Raw genomic sequence first — 13,042 nt, 5'->3', positions numbered from 1 at the left:
ACTAGTCTTACAATTACATGGTTTCATGGTGTCAGCTAAAGGTCTAAGAAGGTTATTTGATCAAATTATGTCCCTCATAATTGTTGATGCATTAAACCTCCAATGGTTTTCCTTTAAATAAGACTTTTCCCAATTAAAATGCACATGAGAATTCGACTTTCTTTTAGTGACCTCTACATTTATATTGTTGTAGTTCTCATTTACATTTTTCTTTTGTTTTTTCTTATTTTATTTTCATATCAGTTCATACAGATCTTCCTCTGTGTCTCTGAATTCCTCCTAATCATTTTTTATGTTTGATATTTTAGGTTTGTTCAATCATTTTCAACTGGTAGATGCCTGAACTGTGCCCAATTATTTGCTCTCTCTCACACATAGATGTTGCCATAAACATTTTGGTATTTATTAAGGGTTTGCTTCTATATTTGACCTTTTTGGAGAATATGGAGAATATGATTAGATTAAAAGATCTGAAGTTTGATCACTTTTCTATCATAATTTAAAACATTATCATGAATTCTTAGACAAGTTTACAATGTTACCCTTCCATATACATTGTAGTTGAGGTTTTTCTAAAATGCTTTGTTAGTACTTAATGTAATTTAGGGAAATAGACTTTAGGATAGAGATTTACCAATATGATAGAGAATTACAAAGCTACAGAATATAAATGACATGTAAAATGCCACAAAGTCTCTGATATTATTTTCATATTCTTATAGCATCTGGGCCCACTTGCTCTACTTTTTGTCAATACTATGAAGTAAGAAAATTTGTGAAGCAAGGACCTCCTTCCTATCTGTGGACTCTAAACTCTACCCCTACTTTTCCTTCTAGTGTGACACTGGTATCCCTTCTAGATCCTTCTATCAGTTTCTGGAATTCACCTTATAAATGTGTTCAGTTAGTCATATTTTCAAAGCTTCTCCTATTTTTCCATAATTCACATGTCCTTCCTCTGGAAGTATTTATCTGTAAGATCTTTTAATTTTATTTAAAATATCTCATATTCATTAAACGATCAGTTATGTATAATTCCAAGCAAAGAAAGGGCCATTTGTTCACAATGAAATGGCTTTCAATTAGGGCTCAGGTATTTCCAAAAAGAGCAATGCCCCAAATTTCCTGGTATGATGTTAGTTTTAGAATCATATTGCTATTTCTCAGGATGTTCTCCCTACATTATCTCACACTCTAACCATTATTTCACACTTCATCCAAAGAAACTATAGGCACAAATTTCCATAGGGCATATGGTTTTCTAGGGCCAAAAAAAATCATCAAGGCTAATAGGATGGCAGGCCATTATCTGTTTGTCATAATAAGGTCTATATTATCTCAACAGTCTAAGCCTATATGGCTGAAGTGCAATCTTCAAATTCCATCATATTTTAAAGCTTCATTTTGTGTATTTTTTCTGGGATAAGTTATCACATCATCTGGAAGATTTCCATTATCACAGTGAAAACAAACCTGGTAAATATTCATCTTTGTTATGAGATGTTATACATCAAGGCAATCATGGGAACAATGCAAGCTTTGTATGACTCTCTGATTCAGTGAGAATTAGAGAAAATTAGGCAGCTGATGAAGCCACTAGAATACAGCAAATGATGGAGAGGATATCATAATTTCCTATTGAAAGAAGAATCAGGATGCATTATAAAGCCAAGGCAATTAAGCCAACACAAATGGTGTGGGAACAATACAATATGGAGGTTCTGGAAAGTCCTAAGTGGTAACTCATAGTAATAGATGATCAGGTAGAAAAATCTTATTAAGAAATTGTTCACAATTGTCCACAGACCCCAGATAGAAAGGAGGCTTCTGGGAATATTTATAGAACCTATCATAGCTGAGAAGAAGTGTACTATTTCTTATGAATTTCCATTTAAATATTTGTGCATATTTAGTACATATGCATATATGTATATATGTACCAATAAATGAATGAGTACATATTAGCATATCAATAAATAAATTAATCAATCATAAGTATTTATTAAGCATCTACCATATGTCAGGCACTATGCTAAGCTGTGGGAAAATAATACAAAAGTGAGACTAGTCCTTTCAGAGATGAAGATTACATTTTACTTGAGTTAAACATGGTTGAAATTATATATATTAGTGCCTGGAAGGGTGGCAGTTCCCTCCACAGAAATGGGGAAACTTAAAGAAGAGATGCAATTAAATAGGAAGAATAAAAATTTGTTTGGACATGTTGAGTTTGAAATGTTTCTAAAATGCTTAATTAGAAATTTCCAAAAAGTACTTGGTGTTGAAGGGTCTGGAGATTGTACGTGAGATAGGGGTAAATGTATAAATCTGGGAACTATTTACAAAGAAATGATAATTTAACCATGAGAATCCTAGATTGTCATGAACTTGAACTCTGCTATTGGATTTAGTCTTTGTAAAAGAGAGCTGTCAAAAGATGGGATGCTTAGATTTTTGTTCCTCTCTAGGGCACCTCTTGTTCCCAGAGAAGTAGCTGATAGAGACAATAATTGAGCCAGAAGAAGTTCCTGGGTCAAATGAAGACTTTATATGGAAATATCAATGGCAAAGATAGAGAACAGGAGGAAGTCTTGAACCAAGCTTATTCAGAAGAGAGATTCTATAAAAGTAGCTTCTTGGAAACTCTTTTCTCAATCTCCATATTGCTTCTCCTATTAAATTTTATTTAATTTAAATTTTTAGTTGAGAGGTTACCTTAGGTTTGGAAAGTGGAAATTCCAAGATGAAGTTCTTATTGTTATCTTTGTATAATTCTTCCTTAGCAAGTCTAATTGTTCTAGTTAAAATCCACAGACACCATATTTGAATACTACTGACTATAAGAAGCAGATAGCCAGGTGGCTCAGTGTTGGGCCTCAAGTCAGGAAGATGAGTTCAAATCTGACTTCAGACACTTACTAGGTAGGTAACCTGGGCAAATCACTTAACCATAACAAACTATTCCAGTATCTTTTCCAAGAAAATGGACAGTATGGTCCATGGAGTCATGAAGAGTTAGACATGGCTGAATGACCAAAAAATAAGAAGACTTGGCCATCAAGTATATAGTGGCCAATCTTTCTTCTTTTTATTTTTAATTTAGGGAGTTTATTTTATTTGTTTGCTTTTGTAAAGCAATAGAGGTTGTGACTTGCCCAGGGTCACACAGCTAGTATTAAATGTCTGAGGCCAGATTTAAACTCAGATCTCCTGACTTCAGGGCTGATCTTCCCATCCACTGCACCATCTAGCTGCCTCCAATCCTTCCTCTTTAATGTTTCCTTTTTGGAAAAGTAAGAATCCTTAAAAGATAAAATTGGAGAAGAGAGATCCAAAAAGAATTGGGTATGACCTCATTATAGGGCAAGGCATGTCAGTGTGGACAACAGCTTATTCTGAGAAAGGAGATTTGTAATTTTATCCTGTAAGGAATTTGTAGTGTAAGAATTTCCATAATCACTGCCAATCTCCCAAAAAATTTATAATTTATAATCTAGGAGATTTGCCCGATATTCAGTGAGGAAAAACAAACTGTTCATGGTCTCATAACTAATAGGTATAAGAGTTTGGATATGAATCTGGATATTAATGATTCCAAAGAGAGGTTATTTCCATGTACCATGTTGTGTCCTCTCCCCTACCATATACATATATGTTCTTATGTCTAACTTAGGAATTTATCATTCACCTTAGTATGGTAATTACCATAAAAAATTCTGCATCTCTCAATCAGAGAAATAAGGCCCTGGATACCTAAGACATCAGCAAGACCTGACAAAGCCCAGTCAAAGGTACAGAGGGGAACTGAAGTACACACACACACACACACACACACACACACACACACACACACATGCTCACGTACCTCATATACCTAGAATATGGTAAAAAAATACCTAGTAAAAGTTTGTTTTCTGAATGACAATTAGAAATAATTTTGAGATTTTAAGACTTCATGGCAAATATGAGTACTTCTTCATGAGCAGTCTGACATTCTAATAAAAATTTGATGCATTATAATCTGTTTTTATCAGAAGAAAACAAAATTATGTCCAGGGTAATTTTTTGTTTTTTTATTTTTCTTCTTCTCTCTTCACTATCCCTAGATATTACATTTCTAATCAAACAAGGATATTTGAGGGAGCATATTAGGACAGAGTTAGCTGGCAGTGCTGGTTCACTTTCTTCTAATTCATTACTGTTTACTTTAGGGAAGAATCCATTATTTATCCAGATCGTAAACTCTTTCAAGGATGGGATTGAGAAAGGTACTCAAATCAATGGCTATCCCTGGTTAAGCATGAGCACTTCATTTTCCCTCAGTATCTTTGTTTGACTGGACTCTGGCAGGCCTTGTTGATATTTTAGGCACCCAGTCAGCTCCAGGCTTTGCTCCTTGGTCACTCAAGAGAGAGGGGAAGAGTCTATTATTCACTTGGCAAAACATTATTCAATTTCCCTGTCCATGAAGTTTCTTTGGTGTGGCTGTCTACCATGCTCTTCGGTAGCATATCTTGTAAAGCATTCATGCCTTAGTTTCAAATGTCTAGATTAGCTTTACAATTATAAATTTTTGGCAATTCTCTTTAGAAATTATGGCAAATATACACATATATCCATATATTTTTATGTGAACTTTGCAAATTCTTGACTGATAAACTTTATGTTTATGTTGCCAACTTTCTACAACATTAACTATAATGAAGTGGATAGTTTTGCGAACACTCGAAATGGATATGATGATTATGAGAAATATAGGTCCATTAAAAACAAGATGGCAAGGTTTTAGATGATAGAATAGAATTCTAAAAATTTCTGAAGAAGCTAGAATAATGAACTATATCTTTGATACTTTTGTCATTTTGTGATATTGTGTCCTAACTAGTGATACAGATTACAACTCATCTATACCTTTCCAATATGTGTGACTTTTATCTATGTGTCCCATAAATTGTTCTTGAAGAAGGTGATATCTAGCCTCCTGGAGGCCTGCCTCTAAGTCTCTAGATATTGTATGGATATCAAGGAAGTATATAAACTATCTGTCATCAACCTCACTACATGACTTGTTTACCTTTTTCTGTTCATTCATTCCCCTGATTATATCATTTATATTACCTCTCCACAAAGTTCTACTCTTGTAGAGGACATGCTGAATCTAGTACCTGGATCCTAGATTAGCTTATAAAAATCACTAACATAAACATTTTCTAAAATCACTAAAATAAGTACATTTAGGCTTATATGTTCCATAGAAGAAATATTTGTCCTGAAAACTGTTCCTTAAATCCAGGCAACCAATTTTCTGTTTGGATTTCATTTGGTTTTTAACAGATCTTGTGGCTAAGCTACTGTTTGGAAAAGATTGTGTTTTAACAACCTTAAAATACTTAACATAGTTTACAGCCAAAATTTTGGTATAAAAGCTTTGTTTCCCTTGTAATTACTAATTAGTTACCCATGCTATTTGATCCACCTGTTTTGGCTAAATAAAGCTTTGACTTAAAGAGAATATTGTGAGAGTGTCCAACTCTGACTCTCACTGTGACCAAATGTTCCCCTACAGCACTCTTATGCTTCATTTTAGCATGGAGATGACCCTAAGTTCTTGAGGGGTATGACAGTGGATCACAAGCTTTGGTATATTTTACCTCTAGAAAAAAGTTTGAACATAGTTATGGAAATAGATATTGTCTGTCTACTGAGGACAAGCCTAGTTAAATATAGAGAGATTCATCATAAAAAGGTTGGTTGTGGAAATCCATAAAGCAAAAAACTGCATTTAGGAGGAAGAAATTTATTAGGGACATAAACGAAATACCACCATTTCAAACAATCAACCATACAAGTATAGGATATGGACAGTGGCAGGGGTCCTCAAACTAGGGCTGCGGGCCAGATGCAGCAGCTGAGGACGGTTATCCCCCTTGCCCAGGGCTATGACGTTTCTTTATTTAAAGGCCCACAAAACAAAGTTTTTGTTTTTACTATAGTCCGGTCCTCCAACAGTCTGAGGGACAGTGAACTGGCCCCCTATTTAAAAAGTTTGAGGATCCCTGGGATAGATGATAATATATGACACCACTGATGAAGTACTGCCTTATAAGTTGGAGATCTTCTGTTGGAAAGCAACTAAATTGGAGAAGGTCTTCAGTACCATGTCATTTGAGGATTGGATGTAGTGACTAGTGACTGTTAGCCTGGAGAGGACTCATTATATCAGCTCAATGATCAGCTCATGTACTGGAGGTTACATGAAAAAGAGAATAGGACTTATCTTGTTGGCTCTAGGAGGAAGAGCTAAAAAAAGATGAAAGTTATAGACAGATAGTTTAGACTTCATGTAAGGTAAAAGTTTCTGACAATTACAGCTTAGTAGAATTGGCAACTTGTGGGGTTAGGGTAAAGGTTTCTCTCTTTGCGTAAAGACTACATGACCATAGTAGACCATGTTTGGAGGGGGTTATTTTTCAGGTAGTGGTTGTATTTGATAGCCCACGAAGTCCTTTCCAACTTTGAAGTTCTGTGCTTTTGTGACCTTATTCAGACAAATCTCTCCTCTCTCCTCCCCTAGGTTTTCCTCAGATCTCACTTTTTTTTTCTGATTGTGTTCCAGTCAACCTAGTGCTTGTTACTACTGTGCTGAAACTACTACTTGATTGAAACTCAATCCTTCTATAATTTATCAGTCCAAGTTTGTGCAAAGTACTTAATTTGATAAAATAATTGGTGTGTTAAAGAACCCATAGGAGAAAATTCAAGGAGGATCCTTATAGTTCTTCCTACCTTTTGGAAACAGGTGTTCATGTAATGGGGAACAGTGAATATACATGTTTGGCAAACCTGCTTTTGAAAGTACCTAATGAGGTGGAATGGAAAGGGGTGCCTTTCTATTTCCAATGATGTATAGGGATTCTATGACTGTCTTCTGTCTACTTATCAAGCAGTGAAGCAAAGGCCTTTTAGTTAGCTGCTTAATCAAAACTGAGGATACATATAAAATATACTAACTGACCAACTTGATCTTTCTATTTCCTTAGGAGCTTTTGAGACAAAAATTTCAGTAAGTCTTTGTTGGGGTTGGGTGGGGAAGCACCAGCAGCTTCTTTTACCCATTTGGGTTGATATAAAGTCATAAGCATATAGTGTGCTATTTTTCTGCCTCTGTGTGCCTCTGGCTTTACAGTAGGGGAATGAGTGTTGGAGTTGGAATCAATAAAGTTGTAACCTAGTGGCAGTTAAGAAGTCAGAAAAAGCACAAGAGGTCCAGGAAAGGCAATCTGTACCAGAGTTAATTGGCAACTAAATCAAGGGAGTTTCTAAAGTAGCCATGAGAGGGACCTGCAGGATACAATTTGACATATGTCCTTCAATCAAGGAAATGTTTTACCTTATTTAGTAACTATAAACACTTAGAAGTGAAGTTGGTGAGCAAATATACATAGTGATCACGTTAAGTTTGACCTATATCTTCCCAGGAACTAAGATGGCAGGAAGGAGAGAGAGTTGCCATCCTACATGCTCCCCCTAATTCTGAAGTTACTAAATTTACACTCCTGATTTTTCTATCTTCTCAGTAAATATTTGTAAAAGCTTATTGATGTTAATTGGATAAATGATATTAGAATGCTAATCTAATTAGAATGTTAATGCTAATATCAATGATATTGATATCAATTGACATTGATAGGTCAATCAATGACATAGTGAAGACATTAGCTGTGTCTTGAGATTGCTATTGGAGGGAGCACACTAAATTGAGGGCTTAAGCTGATGACATTAGGAAAATCTCATAACACTATAACATCATCTTTTGTATCCTGAAAGGAGATGCCACACAATTACCTTCTGGGAAACCAAGTTGTCATTGCAAGTGGGAGTTGGGATAAAGACTATGAGAGCATATATGACCCATGAACATTTTAATGGGGGATTTCTGGAGATAATTTCTTTTCCTTCTTGCCACCAATTTTATTGTTTGGCCCCTTTCAAATTAGAGAAAATATAGGACAGGCAGAATGAGGTGACACAATATCAGGCTAGCAAATGATTGAATCCTATAATATTGGAGTAGAAAGTAAGCCTGGAAGTCATCTGCCCAACTTTTTTTCCCCCTCTGGTTGTGCCTTTTGAAGAATGCCTTCTTCAAAGAGAGATTTCAAGTCATGATGAACTTCTTACCTATGATTCATCCTATTTCTGAGATTCTTTGAAACTATGACAAAAGTCACCTGAACCCAACATTTTCTCAGTCTCTTTGTTTTCTTTTTCTACTTTGTGTTTCTTTTCTTTCCCCATTGCTCTCCCTCTATGCCATCATTATCTCTTTCTGTTTCCTTCTCAACATCTCCATTATTCCTCATTATCTATGGTCCCCCCTCCCTGCCTCTGCTCTTTCCTTGTCCCTTTTACACGTCTCATTTCCAGCTCTTTAACCACAGAGAGTAAGAGGAGTCTTTTTTCCTCACTGAGTCTAAGCCACTTCTGCATCTCAGAACAGATCTGTCACCTGCAGGATCTCAGGCGATGGCACACAGCCACTTAACACCCACAATGGGAGCTCTCAAAGCAGAGGAGGAAAAACCTGGGCGAAGTGCCAACAAGCAACAGAGAGGCAGCCTGGCCTCGGGGAGGGACCAGAAGCCTGGCAGTCAGAAACTCATAGCTCTGCCACAGACTTGTGGTGGGCACTGGAGCAAGTCACTTGACCTCTGTCACCGGATCCGCATCTTGGAGAGGAAGGATGTTTCATCTCTCCTGAGGATACTCTAAAACATAGCAAACAAACCCCAGAAACTTTAAAAACTACATGTGCATATATATATGCACAAATACGCACACATATATGTCTATTTGTACATATAAATACAATCATATGAAGGCCATATGTATCTCTCATCTCTATTTCTTCCACCTAACTTTATAGAGATATATTATATTAGGATCATTCTATTATAGTAGGAAGAAACTTCAAAGTTTATTTTATCTAATTTAATAGAGGAACAAACTGAGGCGTAGAAAAGTTACGTAATTTGCCTAATGCAAACTTATGTAATTCACTTTACCTTTTGCCTCACCTTTATATCACATTCATTTTGCCATCTTCCTGGCATGAAAATAAATTTGATAGCAGCATCACTTCTAGAAAGACATGCCAATTGATAGTCCTATGTCACTATCCTTGTGACTCCCCATAATGAAATAATTCTTGTTAGCTATTACCTTCCACTATGTTTAGTTTCCCTCTATTAGAATGTAGGCTCTTTCAAGGTCAAGGGCTGTTTCACTTTCTGTATTTGTATAGACAATGTTTAGTACAGTGCCTGACACAAAGTAAGCACTGAGTAAATGCCTCATTCATTTATTATCTAAGATCATATAGATAGTAAGTGATAGAATTTTGAATTCAGAGTCCCATGATTCCAAGTTCAGTGTTCTGGGCCTGGTTATCATGTCATATATACATATAAATGTAATGGAGACTTTGGCCAGTTAGAATCCAGTCCTTGGAGTATAGCTTTATGCTATGGCTGATATCAACTCACAGAGGCGAGATTGATTCCTGTATATTATATATTGAATTTTTCCTATAGATATTTTCTGACTGTTTCCAGTAAGCCTTCTGCATAGTGAGAGACATTTTGATGGGCTACTGAATCAGAACTGAGAATATATGCATAAAATTTAAAAAATTAAAATATTTATTGAAGAGTGATGAAGAAGATAAGAATGTCTTTAGGCCATGGGTTGGGTGAAAGGTGTAGCAGTGGAAGAGTGGTAGCCTGATGTCTGTACCTTCCTGCCTTATCTCTTCCCTCATCCACAATGTAGCTGAAGTGCTGCTCTTTCTTTTGACTATCTGGATTTATTCTTTCTTGATCTTAGATGAATGAATATTAAAAAAAATAGACCAATTTATGATCTTGTGCACTTTGAACAGAGTTTTAGCAATTGGACTTCGTATGAGAGACTTCTAGGAGTCACAGCAGCTGAGCTGATATGGGTCCCTTCTTGAGAAATGACCTGCTTGCCCCAACTTAGCACCAGAGACACCATATGCTACAAACAAGGGATCAACTAGTCCATCAGCTTACAAAATCCAGAAGTGAATCTGGTGGTAGGAATGTTTGGTATTCTTCACTTTAAGTCCACTATCCTTAGGGATGAAGAGGGAAGAGTATATGCCCCAGTTCAGAAGATAAATTTATATTTTTACCCATGTTATATATTTACCAGTAAGTAAACTTTTGTAAACACTAATTTTAATTAATTGGTTAATTTTATATTAAGGAAGAATCAAATGGTCACTTGATATTATTTAGATGTCAGCTGATGATTAATATCTGAATGGAGTCTTGTGCATAGTAGTATTAGAAAACAATTTGAAGCCCTTCAGGATTACCTCTAAAACTGGACATGGGAGAAAGTAGGTAGATTTGTTTTGGGGACCTGGCCTGCTGGTTGGGGTGTGAGTTGGGAAAGGGTGAGCCCAAAGCTTGGATACTATGTTTGTTTGTGTTCATGCACACAAATACATACAAATATAGATATATGTTTTCTATTTCTCTTAATAGGAGAAAAGGAAAATGATGTAGTTTGGGGTCTCATGAAGGTAACAACTAATGAATGTCTTTGTTGATATGTGTAAAAGTAGGATTTGCTACAAATAAATTGTGTACTTATTTAGTGTGGGATATTGGAAAATGCATTTAACTTTTCTTTGCCTCAGTTTATTCATTTGTAAAGTTAGGATGTTGGTTTTCATAGCTTTTAATGATCCTCTCAGGTTTAAATCCATGGTCCTTCCTTTCTTTAGTTAGGTATTGTAAAGAACTTGAAAGACCCCTTTCTCTTAACTCAATGGATTTTATACTACAAACAGTATCTAGGAGAAAAGAACCAAAATAAAGGACTCAACAACAATAACAATATATATTAGTTAATTAATAAATAATAAATTAATAAATTTGGTATTAGTTTTTAAAAACTATTATTAACAATAATAGAAATTGTAGCTATAAAATAGCTCCCTATGGAAAAGAATCTTCCCAGTTTCCAACGACCATGGAGGCTCTTTTATTGGGGTTTGAGAATATATAAGCCTTAGAATGTCTGTTATATTCATAAATATAAGTTAATTGATCTACCATCATGTATCTGTATTGTTTTCTGATAATGGTGATTTATTTGCACTGAACCATCCACATTTGCTTCCCCTGATGACCAAGATTTGTGATGACTGGCTGGGGTCAGGGGTGAAGTCTGTGGACAGAGTGGAGCAAAGCTAAGTGGCCCATGAGAGAACTAAACCTGTGACCCTGGCCTCATTAGCACTGTGCTGCAAACAATAGCTGACTGGGCATGGTTGATGCTAGTAAATCCCAATTGAGTGGACACACATGCTGATCCCTATGTAAATGGGATCTGCACTCATCCCCTCCCTACAGAGCGAACTCTCTAATGAGGTCTTTAAAGAGTTTGAAGACTGCAAAATCCTCTCATTTTATAAGCCTAATTTGGTGGCCATAGTTTTCATATCCTTTATTATCCCCTTCCTGTTCCCATCCCACTTGGGTCACTGTGTTAGGAAGATGGCAGCTAGGTGATGCTGCAGATAATCCACTGAGAATGGAGAGATCTGAGTTCAAATTTAGCCTCAGACTTTTAGTAGCTGTCTAACTTTGGGCAAGTTACTTAAAAGTCTACCTCAATTTCCTCATCTATCAAGTGGGAATAATAATAGGATTGTTATTACTCATAGGGTTGTCATGGGGATCAAAGGAGATAGAATTTGTAAAGAGCTTAGCACAGTGTCTGACATATAGTAGGTGTTATACAAATGGCAATATTTTTCTTTGAAATTCATGAGCTTGCCTCACCAGTCTTTCCATTATATACAAGTAGTAAGATGTATAGTTCATGTATTGCATGAGTACTTTTGAAATGTCAAGAGATAAATAAGGCATCCCTGAATACATTTACTGGATCACATTGTGGGGGACTTGCAGAGTATATGCAGGGGGCCTCAAAGTAGGGCCCGTGGGCCAGATGCTGCAGCTGAGGATGATTCTCCCCCTCACCCAGGGCTATGAAGTTTCTTTATTTAAAGGCCCTCAAAACAAAGGTTTTGTTTTTACTATAGTCTGGCCCTCCAACAGTCTGAGGGACAGTGAACTGGCCCCCTATTTAAAAAGTTTGAGGACCCCTGGACTTTATAGCATGGTATGTGGGAGGATGAAAAGGGGTACGTGGTGGCGAATTGGAAGAATTGCATTGATGAGATCATGAGATCCAGAAGCATTGTTGAAATACTGAAGTAGCCGAGTTGGTTAGAGGATGGTATTAAATGAGCTTGAAGTCATTGGTAAGTTTTATTCCAACAGGTTGCTACACCCTATTCCATAACTCTAGGTTATACTCCTGTCCCCAGAAATGCACTGAGAAAGTCACAAGAAGGACGAGATAAGAGACAGAAAAAGTGATCATAGACATGAATTACTATGACTGGGCAAACTACCCAAAGCCCATGGCTGGCCTGCTGATGGTGGAACATCAGTGTCTTATTTGTATAATACACATGTTCTTTCTCCCTATGTCTATCAAGTCTTTGATAGAAGAGACTGTATTATTTTATACCTTTGAATCCATAGAGTCTTAAACAGCCCTTAATGTTTACTCAGTTGAAGTGGATTGGATATAGGAACTGCCCTGAACAATTTTTGAGTTATCTCCTGGTTAGAATTTGTTCACAGAATTTCTCTCTTCTCCCACCCATCTCTTTTTGGTGCAGGCTTCTTAGCTCAATTCAAAAGTCAAGAACTCTGTTTCTTTATTTACTGCTCTATTTCAGTGTTCCTGAATGTTAGTCTCATATATGAGTCACAAGAATTCAGGAGGAGAGGAACTCTAGTTAGAGGGCATTAGCTAGTTTAAAGAATGTTCATGAGGCTCAGAGTAGGAAACTATGGTCAAAACAAAAACATTACTAATTCATGTTGAAAACAAGAATATAAAAAAAGAATAAAGTCTACAAATCAAAATG

Source organism: Antechinus flavipes, chromosome 2 (genome assembly GCF_016432865.1).
Source record: "Antechinus flavipes isolate AdamAnt ecotype Samford, QLD, Australia chromosome 2, AdamAnt_v2, whole genome shotgun sequence".
Classification (NCBI taxonomy): domain Eukaryota; kingdom Metazoa; phylum Chordata; class Mammalia; order Dasyuromorphia; family Dasyuridae; genus Antechinus; species Antechinus flavipes.
Note: the sequence above shows the minus strand (reverse complement) of the source record.